This window comes from Mirounga angustirostris, unplaced genomic scaffold (assembly GCF_029215605.1).
Source record: "Mirounga angustirostris isolate CCGP_5_RB_7025 unplaced genomic scaffold, mMirAng1.0.hap1 SCAF_7, whole genome shotgun sequence".
In the NCBI taxonomy this organism is placed as follows: domain Eukaryota; kingdom Metazoa; phylum Chordata; class Mammalia; order Carnivora; family Phocidae; genus Mirounga; species Mirounga angustirostris.
The window spans coordinates 144617288-144634595 of NW_026991715.1; positions in this window are offsets into that span (position 1 = coordinate 144617288).

Below are 17308 nucleotides of genomic sequence, written 5' to 3' on the forward strand. Positions count from 1 at the left end.
TTCTTAAGCAATGCAAGACTGTGAAAGATTTCCCTCTGCTTTTGGCCCAGGCCTAGCCTCCTTGCCCATTCCAGACCCTCAGAAATGTTCCATGTGGAAAAATAATTGTTTTTGAAGTTCATTTTGATTTCAGTCCAGCTCCATACAACTTCCAAAAGTCCTCTGGATTCTCTTCCTTCAACAGGGACTCTGCTTGAGGCAAGCCTAATCCTCAGCTCTCATTTTAAATTTCCAAATGTAGGCTTCCCTGGGTGGCTCAGTCAGTTAAGTGTCTGCCTTTGGCTCAGGTCATGATCTCAGGGTCCTGGGATCAAGCTTTACATCAGGCTCCCTCTCCCTCTACTGCTCCCCCTGCTTGTGTGCTCTCTCTCCCTTTCTGTCAAATAAATAAATCTTTAAAAAAAATAAAAATAAAATAAATAAAATAAAATTGCCAAATGCTACCAAAAACCAAAATGGTCAGTGCCTATCAGCTCATCTGAAGAAGGTTTGTTTTTTGGGGTATTTTATTAATTCATCTACTGTTCATTGTTTCTACAGTTCCTCATGTCCTTAAGAATATGATTTTTACAGTTCATGCTTTTATTTTTCTCTAATTGTTGCAGCAGGAATTATAGCCAACTGTGCCCTACTGCATCCTACTGCAAGAAACACATTGTGAACTTTGATAGATGATATTGCCATTAAAATTCAGTCCAATATATTTTGGATTACTATTTCTGTTCTACTTTGGCCCTAGAGATTTTAGAAGTATTTTGTATAAATTTCCTACATAAGCCAATTTTCAAATTATGTTTATTACTGATTTTTAGCTTAATTCCACTAACATATTCTGTATGGTTTCAAGACTTCAAACTTTTGAGCAATATTTTATGGCCCAGTATATGGTCAATCTTGATAAATGCTCCATGCACATTGAAAAGAGGGTTGAAGGAAGGGTTCTGTATATGCCAATTTTATCACATTTGCAAATATTGTTATCAATCCTTAATATACTTCCAAATTTTTCTGTTTGTTTCATGTTATTGAGAGAGATATGTTAATATTATATTTAGATTTGCCAGTTTCTCTTTTATTTGTCAATTTTTATTTATGAATTTAAAGCTATGCTGATTAGGTTCATATAAATTTGGAATTGCATTATCTTCCTTTCTGGTACAATAGTTAAACACTATGAAATGCCCCTCTCTCTGCTTCTTGTTAATGTTTACTTTGTATATTATTACTATGGCTATACTTTTTTTTCTTTTGCAAGTGTTATCTTTTTCCATTTTTTGAATTTTAATCTTTTTGTGTGTTTATTTTAAAGGTATATCTTGGGGGGAGGAAAAGATGGCAGAGGAGTAGGGGACCCTTTTCCAACCAGTCCCCAGAATTGAGCTGGATATCCACCAGACCACTCTGAACACCCACGAAATCAGCCTGAGATGTAAGAAGATATATCTGGAACTCTACAAACAGAATATTACAAATGGTTGGTTTTGAGGTATGAAGTGGGGAGCCGTGATTCTGCGGGCACATATCCAATGATAAATGGAAGAGGGAGGGAACTGTGGGGATCCTACACTGCTGGTGAGCGATGGCCTCCGGTGCTGGAGATAGGGCACAGACTCTCAGACCAGTAGTGGTGGGGAAAGGACTTTAGGACAGCCCCCTGGACTGAAACCTGGAGTGGTGGGCCACACGTGTGAACTGGGGACAGCTGGCGGTTTTAGAAGCTCAAAGGGCAGAGACGTGCCCCCATAAATTTCATGGAGGCGAGGACTGGGAGCACTGCTGAGGGGCACACCACCCAGGACACTGCAGTTTTGGCAGCACAGATAGAAATGGAGATAGTGGGGCCTGGAGAGCTCACTGAAGAACAGACTGCGGTCTCTCTGTTCTGAGGCAGAGGGTTGGAAACAGTCTCTTCTGCTCTCTCAGAAGATACATGGAAAGCCACCAGGGAAAGCCACCAGAGAACAAAAGTCCCAAAAAACTGGTTTTCACTGAGCCCATCCCCCCCTGCGGGGGAGGGGGGGCAGGCAGGGCAACTCGCCCAAACATAGTTGCCTGAGTAACAGCACAGCAGGCCCCTTCCCCAGAAGATGGGCTAGGAGAACAAGAGGACAACAACCCTAAGGTCCCTACAAAACAGATGCATCTTGCTTGGGTTGTGGTCAATAATTTGGACTCTGTACATTTCCTCAACCACCCCTCAACAGAATGACTAGGAGGAGGAACCCCCAAAATAGGAAAGACTCAGGAGACTGTGACTACTGCCACAGATTTACAAATGGATACAGATATAACCAAGATGTCGGAAATGGAATTCAGGGTAGCAGTTGTGAAGACGATAGGTAGAATGGAGAAATCGATTAATGGCAACATAGAGTCTCTAAGGGCAGAAATGAACACTGAACTGGTAAACTTAAAAATGCTATCAATGAGATCCAATCTAATCTAGATAATCTAACAGCTAGGGTAAGTGAGGCAGAAGAATGAATTAGTGATCTAGAATACCAATTGATAGAAAAGAAGGATAAAGAGGAATCCAGGGAGAAACAACTCAAAATCCATGAAAACAGAATCAGAGAAATAAGTGACACCATGAAACGTTTGCAATGTCAGAATTATTGGGATCCCTGAGAGGGTGGAGAGAGAGAGAGAGGACTAGAAGATATATTTGAGGAAATCCTAGATGAGAACTTCCCTAATCTGGGGAATGAAACAAACATTCGTGTCCTAGAAGCAGAGAGGACCCTTCCCAAGATCAAGGAAAGCAAGTGATAGGTATTAAAGAGGGCACATACTGCATGGAGCACCGGATGTTATACTAAAACAATGAATCATGGATCACTACATCAAAAACTAATGATGTATTGTATAGTGACTAACATAACATAATAAAATAAAATAAAATTTAAAAAAAATAAAGGTATATCTCATTTAAGGACGCATGCTTTAATCCATTCTGATAATTGTTTTCTTTTTATTTAGATTACTTGGTTATTTGCATTTATTAGAATTATTAATTTTATTTTAAATTAAATTTGTTAAATCATATAAAAGTTATTTGTGAAAGTAACAATCTATCTAGAATTCAGTTTCAGGTAAATAACATCAAAACAGAAAAAAAGAGGAGGGTGTGGAGACTATGAGAATATATCTCATATTAAGTTTCTGATCTCATTCAATGGATAGCTATTTTGAGTAAATCCAAGACAGTTTAAAAATGTGATGTGCCTATGTGTCTTAATATGTTGTGTATTCATATGTAACAAATAATGGAGGGATTATTTACTAAATAGTATTTAAACAACAAGCCTTCTATCTTGAAAAATCTATTATAAAGGAATACCTCAAAACTCCCCAAAATTATTCTTAGGTGGATTAAAGATTTCTATGTATAAATGGATGTTCCAAAAAATATTAGGTGAAATTATAGAATGATAAGATTGTGATTATTTGTCGTGGGAGGTTTTTATAAACATGGAAATGAACAACACATTTATATTTGAATTAAAGCTGATCTCTAAAATACCAAAAAAATTAAAAGATAGACTAAAACAAAGAGTAATGTATGCTACAGAAAAAAATGAATGCTACAAAAATTAACATGTAAGATTTGAATAATCATATGATTATGTGTTATGTAATTATTATATATTAATATAAAATAAAAATAATAAGTTAGCATGTCTTAATATTGTCAAATATTAAAATTCTAAGAATGTCAAGTATCTGTAAGGATGTTTGGAAATATTTTTAGACATTGCAAAAGCACCAGAACATAAGGAAAAATAACTATTTTTGAGGCCAATTTAACAGTGCAAAATTAAAAATCACATGATTTGTAACCCAGCAAAATTGATTTCCAGATATTTACCCCAGTAAAAATGTGTACACATACATGAGAAGACACATACTAAGATTCTTACAACAGATTTATATATAAGTGGAAGCCACTCACATAGTCATGAATAAGAGACTTCTAAATACACTGTTAATCCCATATTGTGAACTATTTTGACAGGATTTTAAAAGAGCATACAATCATGAAATATTTTCAAGACCTAGTGTGGTAGGAATGGGAAGAGGTGGGTAAATACAAATTGCAAAGAGTATGGTCCCATTTCAATAACAAAAGAATTACTACTTTCATTAAGCCACAATACATATTGTCAAAGATATAGAATAAATAGATGAATGAGAGCACAAGCCAACAGCAATCCCAAATTGGACAGGCATGTATGGCATTGGTTAAGGGGTACAGACGGTGGAACTAAAATTGTTATAAGTTTCTTTTTATTTGTTTTTAAGTTTTTATTTAAATTCCAGATAGTTTAACATACAGTGTAATATTACTTTCCAGTGTGCAATTTAGTGATTCAACACTTCCATTCAATACCCGGTGCTTATTACAAGTGCCTCCGTAATCCCCATCACCTATTTAACCCCCTGCCCACCTCCCCCTGGTAACCATCAGTTTGTTCTCTAGAGTTAAGAGTCTGTTTCTTGGTTTACCCCTCTCTCTTTTTCTTTCCCCCTTTATTCATTTGTTTTGTTTCTCAAATTCTACATATGAGTGAAATCATATGGTATTTGTCTTTATCTGATTGTGTGTGTGTGTGTGTATGTATATATATATATATATATATGTACATCTTTTTTATCCATTCATCAGTCAATAGACAATTGGGCTGCTTCCATAATTTGGCTATTGTAGATAAGGCTGCTATAAATAGGGTGCATGTATCCCTTTGAATTAGTATTTTTGTATTCTTTGGGTAAATAGTAGTAAAATTGCTGGATCATAGGGTAGTTCTATTTTTAACTTTTGAGGAAACTTCATACTGTTTTCAACAGTGGCTGCACCAGTTGCATTCCTACCAACAGTGTAAGAGGGTTTCCCTTTCTCTGCATCTTCACCAACATCTGTTGTTTCCAAATTTCTTTTTAAATATAATTAGTTATGTTTTATTTGTCTAAAAGGTAATAATTACTTCATATATTGAATGGGGATTCGGATATTTTAATAATAAGCAGAACAGAACGTTTTTATTAAGAAATTACTATTTGGCAGGCTCTTTCTACATACTTTAGATGATTCGCCTTACTTCAGAACAACCTTACTGAGTAGCTACTTACTGTAGCTACTCAGTGTCCTTACTGTACAGTTAAAGAAAAGGAAGGAGACAGATGATAAACAAATTTCCCAGGGTCATGTTGCTGGTCAGTGACAGAGCCTGGACTCCAAATTAGGCAGCCAGTATCCAGAATTCTGTTCTTACCCTCTAGAGTCTACCATGTAGCACATTAAGACTGTGATATGGGTAACCATTAAGTTTAGCTCATCTTCGCAAATTAAGGGCCATAATAGCAACAAATTATTAAGGAATAATGATTAGCTGACCACTGAATGAGAGTAATTTTTTAGGTACATTTTCCTGAGTTGATGAATATGATGGAGCAATTTCACTTGCAAACTGTGCAGAACATAATTTTTCAGTTAAATTGAGCAAGCATTTTCACACATTATGTACTGATAGTTTTCAAAAATAAACAATTTATTTCTATTCTTCATGCAACTTGCATTATGATAGACTTTCCATATGCATATACTCAGCAATTAATAATCAATATTTAATATTTTTAGTTGACTGTTATGGTGGATTGGAGCCCCTAAAAAGATAGGTTGAAATTCTGTCCCCTAGTACCCCAGAATGTGAACTTGCTTGGGAAAAGAGTCCTTGCAGATATAATTAACTAAGTTAAGATGAGTTCACATTGGAGTAGAGTGAGCCCTTAATCCAATGTGACTGGTGTCCTTATAAGAGGGAAATTCGAAAACACATACAGAGAGAGAAAGAGAGCTAGAGAACTACACTATGTGAAGACACACACAGAAAAGATCATGTGAAGACAGAAGCAGGATTGAAGTCATACTGCCACAAACCAAGGAATACCTGAGACTACAGAAGCTAGAAGATTGGAGGTAAGAGCCTTCCCTAGAGACTATGGAGGGAGGGTGGCCCAGCCAACAGCCTGAGTTTGGACTTCCAGCTTCCAGAACTGTGAAAGAATAATTTTTTTTTTATTTTAAGCCACTCAGTGAGTGATACTTTATGAGAGCCCCAGGAACGTAATATACCACTCCAAATAATTCATTACTGACCTAATAGTTAAAATATTCCTTCTTTAAAAATCAGATTTCCAGAATAATATTGGAAAATGTAATTTCTTGACTGAATCAACAAATTGTAACTTGTTAAAGGAATTCCTTTGTAGGATAGAATCAACACATAAAATACAATCTTTAGCTCTTAATTGTAGAGAAATTATGTCAGGCAAATTATAGTCTGATGCATGACCATTTGCAAGTCAGTCCAAAAAGACTGTACTAAGTGGTCAAAGATGGTATGCATTGCATTTCCCCCTCAGGAGTAGTAATGGCTGACCACATACTAGTCCTTCTGGTTCCTACAGGGATTAGGGCCATTTTTTAGGCTTCCTGTGAACCTACAAGGACATAAATGATTGAAAATGGATAGTAGAAAACCAACAGCTCCTCATCTCCACTTCATACTATAACTAATTCTATGTACTTTGAAGTATTAAAGAACATGGAAAAATTTAGTGTGCATTTGGGCTGCTACAATGATGATATTTATGAGAAAAATTTCTTTTTGTTCAATTAATGCACTTAAAAACATCAGAAACTTCAATATCTTCTCCCTTGGGAATGTATAGTAGAGATAGTAACTTAAGTTTTTCTAAGGACAGAGTCACATGAAAAATTCAAAGGTTCCTATATAGAGATCATTCCTAAGGCTAAACCAAAATATTTCACTTAGATCTCAAACTAGTGGTTTTGGCATTCCCAATCCACAGCATCACCTAAATAATACACTGATATAAAGCTTTTCAACAGCTGGGCCAGTATCTTTAAATAGTTCCACAATTTGTTGTACATGCTATATACCAAAGTTGTATATTATTATCTTATTGTCTGTACAAAAGTATTATTGATTTGCAATATATTAACTTGGACATACGAATGGCATTCTAGCCTTTTTTAAAAGATTAAAAACTGTTTTAAATATACACCAAAAGAAATAAATTGTCTAAAAATATAACCTTTGTAAAAGGAACTGACCAAAATTAACTGAAATGCACTATGTAGCCTTGCATTTCCACGAGAATGCACTTAATGGGCTCATGATCAGGGATTTATAAGTAGGAAAATACTATCTGACTGAAAATTTTACTTAATACAATCATGTGAAAAGATGAATAGTACATTGTAATTTTAGATAATGATGATTTGAGGAAAAAAATACCAAGACAAATGGAATTTTTTAAATGGATGATCATTATAATATCATAACATTCAACTGTAGGAATGTGTTTGGTGTTTACATTCCTGGTTAGATATTCTTAGACTTTAATTTATTGAAAGTCAAATAGCTGGTGGATAATAAGAAACAGTTAGAAGTAATATCTTCAGAATTTTAAGTGATTGTGTTTAATTTTGTAGATGAGAATCTCACTTTAGATAAAGAAATATTATATCAAAAATACCAGGCCTTATGTTAATAATTTATTGATGTATAGAAATTCTGCTAGATTTCGAACAAGATAATTAACTAAACTGAGACTTAGAAAACAAAACTATTTCTTTAGTTTTTTTGGCAGATATCTGTGTGTGTGTGAGAGAGAGAGAGAGACAGAGGCAGGAACAGAAACAGACAGAGAGAGAATTATATATTGCCTGCTCTTTTTAACTACTCAACTAAAAAATTAATGTAGGTTTATAATTTCCTTGAAAAGCGATTAGCCAAGTTAATGTGTGAATGGATAATGCAATGTACAAAGACAATACTGTGTTCTGGGAGACCACCTGGGAATTCGGTATAGTTCCATACAGACCAAAGATGGTGGCTTGAACCAAGATGCTGATGGAGATGTCAATAAGTGAGAAGTAGTGAAACACATTTGGGAGGAAGAATCAAAAGACACTGGTAATCAATGAAAGAGATAAAAGGATCAAGAATGACTTCTCATTTCTGGCAGGTGCAACCAGAAGGACAGTGATGTCATCCACTGAAATGAAGAACACAGAAAACTTGAATCACCAATTATTACATGTATAGTTCTTGACATTCCCTTATAATAAAAAAATGCAAATTAACAGGAAAATGAATTATCCATCACTACCAACATGCAACATCAAACCACTTGGTGGTGGTGGTGAGGGGAAGGGGACAGCAATATGCAGATGGTGAAAATATTCATTGATAAAACCTCCTCAGGGAGCAATTTGACAACACTTATAAAGCTGAAGATACCAACACCTGCAGGACTAAGCAATCTAGCAGTGTGTCCTAAAGAAACATTCACACATTTGCCAAGGAGACACATCCAAGCATCTTCACTGCAGCACTGTTTGTTATAACAATGCAGGGAAACTGCATCATCCTCAGGAATTATAGTCACTATAATTATTTTTCAAACAATGGAATGTTTCTATAGCAGCAAAAAGAAACTGGGCCAAGATGTATTAACATGGATAAATAACTAAAATGTGAGGTTAAGTTTAAAAGTTGCAAAAGGATATTATAGAACTGCTTCTGTAAGTTTTAAAAACATGAAACAATACTATATATTGTTTTTATGGTGGTACAAACTACAAAAGGATATCTAGTAGTTATTAGCACCATTTTATGATAGTAATTACCACTAGGGAAGAAAGGTATGGGGAGCTTTATACATGCAATACAAAACATATCAAGGAATTCAAAATAATAACTTCTGGTGGGTGGAATCATGAGTGTATTTTATTTCCTTCATTACCCTTTCTGTAGTTTTTGTATTTTAATGATAATTTTAATAATTAATAAAAGTATTCACTAAAAATTAATTGAAACTATTTTTATTAGATCATAAGTATCACCATCCTTTATACTCAAGTCATTGAATATGGTGTTTTCAAAAATGCAGCATATATTGTTTCAATAGGCATACATACTTTGGCACCGTTATATGCAAGGGCAAGTAATTATTAGCTTATCAATATTAACAAGCTATTCACTCAAACATAATCTGAAAGCCAGAGAAAATCAGCCATATTGCAGGCAAAGCAGATGGTCTACAGTTAGACTGGAGTCTTCACTCACCTTCTGTAGGAGGTCTTCAAATAAAAACAAAGTTTTTGTGCAATGATTATTTATTTAGTACCATGCAATCTCTTACTTTTATGTCATTTCCTCCCCATTTGGGTTTTCTCACCACTCCCCACCATGCCCCCATAAATGTTGCTTTGGAGATGTGGCTGGTGGAGGAAATACACTTAGGAAAGAAAAGACTCTTATTAACTGCAAATTGTTTTGCCCTAGAAACCTAGAATCCTAAAACGTGCTCTGGGTCACACTTGCAAATAAGAAAGTCAAAGTGTATGTATGCATAAGTACTGAGGTGTGAGTATTGAGGGTAGATCAAGGACACTTGACCTGCCACTCTGCTGAATAGCAAATACTACGGGAAATCCCAGACTAAGTTGGAAATATTTTTTAATGACTGAATGCTATGTTAAGGTTTTCTTTGTAGAAATATATGCCTATAACACTTGTAAAATTACAGACCTTCCAAAATCATCATAGCTCATGTCACGTGTGTAATTCGAGAAACTTTTTACTTTGTGTTTTGCCTCCAAAAATCTTTGAATTTTTGAAAATGAGATCAATATAAGTACCTATGAAATAAATCTTCATAATTTATGGGGGTTTTTTTGATAATTTCTAAGCAAATAAATTCTGCTCTAGGGTAGACATAGTGATAAATTTCATTGTCCCAGAGAATATTGGTAATTTAAGTTCTCTGCAGTCTGAAGTTCTTTATTGATTTTACTTAACTCTGAAGATCCAATTTAAAATGAAATCTTCTTTGCTTCCAACAGAGATACGGAAAGAATTTTGGAGTAAAGGAATCATGGTAGTACATACCCAAATATTATTTCATTTTCATTTGTCATTTCTTTATTTTTTTTAAAGATTTTATTTATTTATTTGAGAGAGAGAATGAGAGAGAGAGAGCATGAGAGGGGGAGGGTCAGAGGGAGAAACAGTCAGGAGCCCGATGTGGGACTCGATCTGAGGACTCCAGGATCATGACCTGAGCCGAAGGCAGTTGCTTAACCAACTGAGCCACCCAGGCGCCCCTGTCATTTATTTATTAATTCTCTTATCTATTCTTTTTTTTTTAATTTTATTATGTTATGTTAGTCACCATACAATACATCATTGGTTTTTGATGTGGTGATCCACGATCCATTGTTTTCGTATAACACCCAGTGCTCCAGGCAGTACGTGCCCTGCTTAATACCCATCACCAGGCTAACCAATCTCCCCTCCCCTCCCCTCTAAAACCCTGTTTGTTTCTCAGAGTCCATAGTCTCTCATGGTTCATCTCTCCCTCCAAGTCCCACCCCCCCTTTATTTTTACCTTCCTTCTCTTATCTATTCTTCATTTTGTTTTGGGCAGGAACCGAGCCCAGGTGCCATTTTAAGGATTTTGGAAGAATTAGAACTAACCTGGGGGAACCCATTCTGTCCCTGAGTTTCAATCCTGATTTCTCTGAGCTTCAGTAACTCTCGAGAAGATGGAAGATCTAAGAAAAGTGAGTACATTTGAGGTGCTTTTGGGACTAAAGTTATTTCTAAGTGAGAAGGAAAGTCCTTATTGATTCCTCTTTATACTGAAATTTATCCTTTGAATTTGGAACCACACTTTTTCCCCAAATGCATCTTATTTGGTTATTTAACAGAGACCATACAGGCCCTGTTCTAAGTGCCTTACATGGAAAAACAAATTTGGTTATCACTTTGGTGAGATAGGTACCAAAAACGTGAAGAGCAGAAAGATGGGTAATCACCCCCCAGGTTATACAGCAAGTTAAAACGACGTCCAAGCAGTTGACCCTTAGAACTCATGTCCATGCTGCTTGTGTTGCTAAAAGAGAGGTAGGATCTGCCTTGAGCCTTTGGTGCACAGCATTGTCTACCCTATTGGAATTATTGGAACGACCTAAAAATTAAAGTACCCTCCACATTTTACAAATTTTTAAATTTTACTTAATTTCATCTCATTTATAAAAAGGACTTTTTCTTATTTGTTAAGAATATGGTAATCTCCCTCCCTGTCTTTCTGGGCTAATAACACTATCAGCTTTGCCTGCCTTCCTCCTATCCTTCTTCATGATCGGAGCATGGGAAATAATGATGCCTGTCTCTCTACAAGGTGTTCAGAATTACTCACTTTACATCTATTCCTGCTATGCAGTATTAGTTCTATTCATTTTATTTCTCTGCTAGTCAAGTCTCCCTGCATCTATCATGGCTCACTCTTGTTTAAAGAATTTTAAATACTAATGCTTGTTTCCTTCTCACTTCAGAAAAATGATTGATTTTTTTGACAAAAGCCTATAACACATCTAGCCTCACCTTCTGTTGCTATTCTTAGTGCTGATCCTGGTGAAGACAATAACTGTATGAAAAAGGCTTTTCTTTGAGAACCCTTCTCCCTGACCCAAACCCTGCTCCACCGAAAATGCAATAATCTGAACATGGTTTTTTTTTTTTCTCACCATCCCTACTTACTCGTCTGTTGTCTGACCCTTCCAGACCACTCACTTTTTAACATGCTCTCAAACTAATCCAAGAAACCAATCTCATGAATATGTATAAATAGTCATAAAACTTACACCCCTTCTAACCCAAATAGGCCCTCGCTCTGACTTTTCTTGTTTCTCATAATGATGTCATAACATCCAAAGTTAAAGAATTCTGAGCCACTTTGAGGCATTGTTCCTTTCTCTTGATGTATATTTAATTGCTACTTCACAAAGTATGCATTTAAAATCTATCTCTATCCTATTTCCAGATTTTATTGTGTCTCTACTGTATTATTATAATGGTTTTTAACCAACTTATTCGACGACCTCCTATCCTTATCCGATCATTTAATATTTTAACAAAGATTTTCAACACCAGTTCCATGCTTATAGCCAAACAAAATTCTGGTAAGACAAAGTCATATAATACATTGTTCCTCTCCTTTATGAAGTGTGATAGCTTTACTTTGTGTATGTGTGTGCTCATTTTTCAATCCCTCTCATCATAACCATGTTCATATTCCTAAAACAGAGTTGATTATTATATCTCCCTACTTAAAATGCTAACTCACACATATACCATCAACTGATCTTTGACAACAGTGCAAGAACACACAATGGGGAAAGGATAATGTCTTCAATAGTGTTGGGAATAAAATTGGACCCCATCTTATACCATACAAAAATCAACTCAAAATGTATTAAAGACTTCAGTGTAAGACATTAAAGCATAAAACTCCTGAAGAAAACATGGGAGAAAAACACCTTGACATTGGACTTGGCAATTATTTTTTGGACTTGACAACAAAAACAGACAAAAAAGCAAAAATAGACAAGAAAGACTATATCAAACTAAAAAGTATCTGCACAGTATGGGGAATAATCAATAGAGTGAAAAGCAAACTATGGAATTAGAAAAGATATTCACAAACCATATGTCCAATTAAGAGTTAATGTCCAAAATATATAAGAAACTCCTAAAACTCTTAAGCGACTGCCTTCGGCTCAGGTCATGATCCTGGAGTCCCGGGATCGAGTCCCACGTCGGGCTCCCTGCTCAGTAGGGAGTCTGCTTCTCTCTCTGACCCTCCCCCCTCTCATGCTCTCTATCTCATTCCCTCTCTCAAATAAATAAATAAAACCTTTTAAAAAAAAAATTAAAAAAAAAAAGAAACTCCTAAAACTCAATAGACACACACAAAAACTGATCTACAAATGAGCAAAAGAGGGGCACCTGGGTGGCTCAGTCAGTTAAGTGACCGACTTGATTTCAACTCAAGTCATGATGTCAGGGTCCTGGAATCGAGCCCATGACGTGCTGAGCACTCCGCAGGGAGTCTGCTTGAGAGTCTCTCTCTCCCTCTCCCTCAGCTACTCCCCCCCAACTCTCTCTCTAAAATAAATAAATAATTTTTTAAATGAGCAAAAGATATGAATAGTTTTACAAAAGCCATAAAATGGACAGCAGGTATATGAAAAGGTGCTCAACATCACTCATCATCAAGGAAATGCAAATCAAAATCATAATGAGATATCATCTCACCTGATGAAATGACTATTATCAAAAAGTCAAAAGATAACAAGTGTTGGCAAGGATGTGGAAAGAAGGGAACTCTTACATACTGTTGGTGGGAATGTAAACGGGCACAGTCATCATCAAAAACAGAATGGAGTTTTCTCAAAAAATTAAAAATGGAACTGCCATATGATCCAGCAATCCCACTTCTGGGTATATATTCAAAGGAAATGAAACCATTATCTCAAAAAGAGCTACACTCCCATGTCCACTGCAGCATTATTCACAGTAGCCAAGACATAGAACAACCTAAGTGTCCATAAAGGATGAATGGGTAAAGAAAATGCGATATATATATAATATAGCATTGCTATGTACGTACAAATACGTATATGATAATATTGTTCTGCCATTTGCAACAACGTGGATGAACCTGGAGGATATTGTGCTAAGTAGAATAAGCCAGACACTGAAAGAAAAAAAAAAACAAAACTGCATGATATCACTTATACGTAGAATCTAAAAAAAAAAAGGTTGAGCTCATTGTAACAGAAAGTAGATAGAATGGTAGTTACCAGGAGTTGGAGGTGGTAGAATTTTGGAGATGTTGCTCAAAGGGTACAAACTTTTAGTTGTAAGATGAATAAGTTCTGGAGACCTAATGCTGAGCATGGTGACAATAGCTAATAATACTGTACAGTATCCTTGAAATTTGCTAAAAGAATAGATCTCAAGTGTTCTCATCACACACACACAAAAGATAACTATGTGAGGTGATGGGTATGTTAATTAGCTTGATTGTAGTAATCATTTCACAATGTATATGTATATCAAAACACACTATGCAACCTAAATATATGCAATTTTTTTAGTCACAAATTTTTGTTATAATTTTTGCAGGGTTATGGGGTGGAGGCAGAAGAGTAGAGAGGAGATGAACCAGGCCCCTTCCCAGTGCTGGGGTCCACACTCAAGTGGCTAGGGCTGGCAAAACTATACCAAAAGGTAGAACCAAGTTTATGATTGTTAACATCTTGGAATGAGTATTCTAATTATGACATGTATTTGCAATTAAAGTGACTACGGACTTTTAATTACCAAAGAAGGAACAGGCAAGAGAGAGTGCCTACATGAGTTTTCATTCTTTGGAAGGAGAAGATTTTGCTCCCAAATAAAAAATAATAAAGGTTCACTTTGATTGCCTGTCTTATCAGGATTGTTCAATATGCTACTTATATTCATCTCGTGGGCCTCCGTGGGCCTACCAGCCACATGGTTTAGTCATCTCCCAACAGATCACGCCCAAACAGTCCCACATAAGAAGCCCCACGCTCAGATAATAGGCGCCGGAAGAGGTGAACTGTATGAGATCTTCTAGACTGCAGCTTTGTCTTTCTTATCTACCCCCACGTGCGGAATGCAAAATCCAAGGTTTTGAAGTGGTGCCATGTACTACTTGCCTCTCCTCTCTCTCAGTAAAAAGCTTTTATTTTGGAACAACTCAAAGAGGAAAAAAGTAAAACGGACCCACAATCTAAAGATACAGTTTTTAGAGTCCTATTGTAAATGACACCAGACACAGTTGCTTTGTGCTCTGTGCGTGAGGGAAGAAACGTTCAGTTCAGAGAAGAAGAAAATAGAGGAAGGAAACAGGAGACCTGTTTAGCTTTTCAGAGACCTGATTCCATCAGGAACAAGGAACACGCAGGGGAGCATTGCTCGCCGCCTCGGTGAAGGACCCACCTTGAATTGCCCCCTCATTAATGTTTCCATGTGACGCCATGTGGAAAAGTTACCAGTGCTTATCTTTTAGGGTCTCCTTTATCACTGACATGCAATTCCCTCTAAAGGCTCATCTCTCTTTCCTTTCAGGCTCTCTGGCCCTCTGCCCAACATGCCTCTTAAAATTCTGTGAATGTAGATTTGCATTATGTGTATAAAATACCAAGAAAAAAAATTATGCTTGACTTGAAATGCTCATGTAATCAGAAATAAAATCTAATACATAATTCTAAGAGGAAATGTATGTCAGAGTTTCTGGCATGTTTTTGTGGATATGATGCCAGTTTCTCATATATCCTTTTATAGACAACCATCCCCACCTTTACCTCCCACCCCCTGCATGCATGCACAAGCACACACACACATGCACAAATGTACACACGTGTACACACAAAACTTGCTTGGATTTTACCTAGGGACTAAAAGCCCTAAGGATTACACAGCATACACCAGCTAACTTATTATGGATCTTCCATTTCTGGATTGTGTGTGGGATAAATCCAAGGCTCTCCATAACCCCATGGAGGACACTCATGGGTCATTTAGAAGTTACATACATGTTTTTTTATGATCATAATTGCAAGTCATTTATATAGACACACCATTTTTTAAAATTTCCTATTTCCTGTGTAATTTTTTTAAAGATTTTATTTATTTATTTGACAGAGAGAGAGAGAGAGATCGCGAGAGCAGGAACACAAGCAGGGGGAGTGGGAGAGGGAGAAGCAGGCTTCCCGCCAGGCAGGGAGCCCAACGTGGGGCTCGATCCCAGGACCCTGGGATCATGACCTGAGCCGAAGGCAGACGCTTAACGACTGAGCCACCCAGGCGCCCCTCCTGTGTAATTTTTTAAAAAATATTTACCACCTCTTTGAGAATAGCCAACTGGATGAATAATTTAAAAGAAAGACACTATTAACCATGTTTCTGAGAATAACAGGCCAGCTGAATTTTTTTTTCTTGGTTGCAGAACCAAATGAGCAATTTCTTGCTGATTCAAACCATCCTTACATAGCCAGCATCAGGGACTGGAGGTAACAGTTTTTTAAATTAATTTGACCATCGGGGTGCCTGGGTGGCTCAGTTGGTTAAATTAATTTGACCATAAAATCCACAGAATCTCTACAACTGAGAAGCTTCATATAGCCCAATCTTTTGGGGAAAAAACTGAAGTTCAGAGCCTGTAAATTATCAGTTCAAATGGAATTGAATCTAGCATACCTGACTCTCTTTTCCAAAACTAGCTAACAATGTTCCTAAAACAAGATTAGGTACACATTGAGATTGATTCACACACATTGCTATGCTCTGCATAATTATTAAATTGTTTTTACAAAGATGTTTTTGATGTATATACACACTTTGAGCCAGTGAATCCAGGAACTAAAGTGTTGAAACAATAGTTTTCTACAAGTGAAATCAGAGATTTCCTGTGCCATCTGCTAGGGTAGCTTGGGGTTTACAAGGATTGTACCTTTTTTCAACTTACTGAAATTTACCCAGTTGAATATGGAGAGTGAAATGTCAAGCAGACTTTTAAAAAGGAGACATCTTTTCTCTGAAGTCTTAAATTTTCTATCTTCAAAACAATGTTATAGTGCCAAGTGTCTTAATTATATAAATGTTACGAAAATAATTTTATCTGTATGAAGTCACTTAGAAAATAAACTGTTTAAAAGCCTGGTGAATTGTTTGCATTAGAGGTAGATAGAAAAATATTAGTTATTGCTTTGTGATAATTACAAAGGAAATGAATGCAAGTTAAAAAAAAAATTAAGCACACTAAAAAGAAGCACTAAGCCAAAAATAAATCATCAATATAGATAAAATGTAGATACACGGATAGAGACAAGTGCTCCATACATGTTTGATCAATTATGTACTGGCTTAGAGAGACATGTAAACTTCTAATGGGGAAGGGGTTTAAAAGGATATTGTGCTAGAATCCTGTAGATTTTGTAACAGATTACCACAAACTCGGCTTAAAACAAAACAAATTTATTCTCTTACAATTCTCCAGGCCAGGAGTCTGAAACCCAACTCACTGGAGTAAAGTCAGGGTCTCAATAAGCCTGGTTTTGTCTAGAAGTTCTAGAGGTGATTCTGTTCCTTGCCTCTTCCATTTCCAGAGGTTGCCCACGTTCCTTGGCTCCTGGCTGCATGACAATCTCCTTTGTAATCGTCCCACTGCCTTCTCCTCCGCTACGGCCAAGCAGGTCTCCCTCTGTCTCTCTCTTTTAAGAACACTTGAGGGTTGCATTTAGGGTCTGCTCACACAAGCCAGGATAACCATCCCATCTCAAGATACTTAATCTCATCTACAAAATCGCTTTTGTCACATAAAGTAACGTTTATAGGTT